Genomic DNA, 869 nt, shown 5'->3' with positions numbered 1-869 from the left:
GCTGTGTGACGTGATGCAGCCCAAAATTGCCATGGTTATTTTTGAGTCTCTCTCTTATTGTGAGTTCATGTCAATTTGTTGACTAGTATCACCTCTGGGTCTCTTTAGTCATTACCGTTTCCCAGTCTGTGCTCTTTCATTGAGTACGTATGTTTGGGATTATTTTCCCCAAGAGATACCAGCTGACTTTTTTTCCTGGTTAATTTTAATTTTGCATTTCTTATCCGTATTTCTTCCCCTCTAGATAATATGTCCTATTGTATCTCCATTCTCATGATGTTTACAGCACCTCCCAATTCAATATCTTCAAATTTATTAACATGCTCTTTTTCCTATCTGCAAAACTCAGCATTTTTCAATATTTTTTACAATGAAGTATCTTTTCCTTTTAGCCTCCCCCCACAGAATGATAGATCTCCTAATAATAATAAGTTAAAGAAGTCATTCTGTCTAATTAGAAAAATACTTCATTTATCTCTTTTACAGAGTAGTTTAATCATGTCTGGTTCACAAACTTGAAAAGGTTACAAATGAAAAATGTCACTGTAATGCAATTCTCTAAGTAGAAGGCACTTACTAGACTGTATACTCAACTGATATAAATGGGCACAACTCCACTGAAGCCAAGTGCCGATTTTTGTTAGCTGCAAATCTGGCCACATGGTATTATTTATGGAAGTGGCCAGGTATAAAACAGAAGTTTCCTTTTGTCCTCTTCTGACACTCATGCTGACTACTTGTATCCATTTTTTCTGCCAGAGATATTCACTGGGGTGTGCACTAATACTACTGTTTGAGCCAGACCACATCTTCTGTTGTTAAAAAGTCACGTGGAGAAATGCTTTGTTTGAGGCAGTCTCCACTGAAAG

Source organism: Gavialis gangeticus, unplaced genomic scaffold, assembly GCF_001723915.1.
Source record: "Gavialis gangeticus isolate Ggan-Ray unplaced genomic scaffold, GavGan_comp1, whole genome shotgun sequence".
In the NCBI taxonomy this organism is placed as follows: Eukaryota; Metazoa; Chordata; order Crocodylia; family Gavialidae; genus Gavialis; species Gavialis gangeticus.
This window is presented reverse-complemented; position numbering follows the sequence as displayed.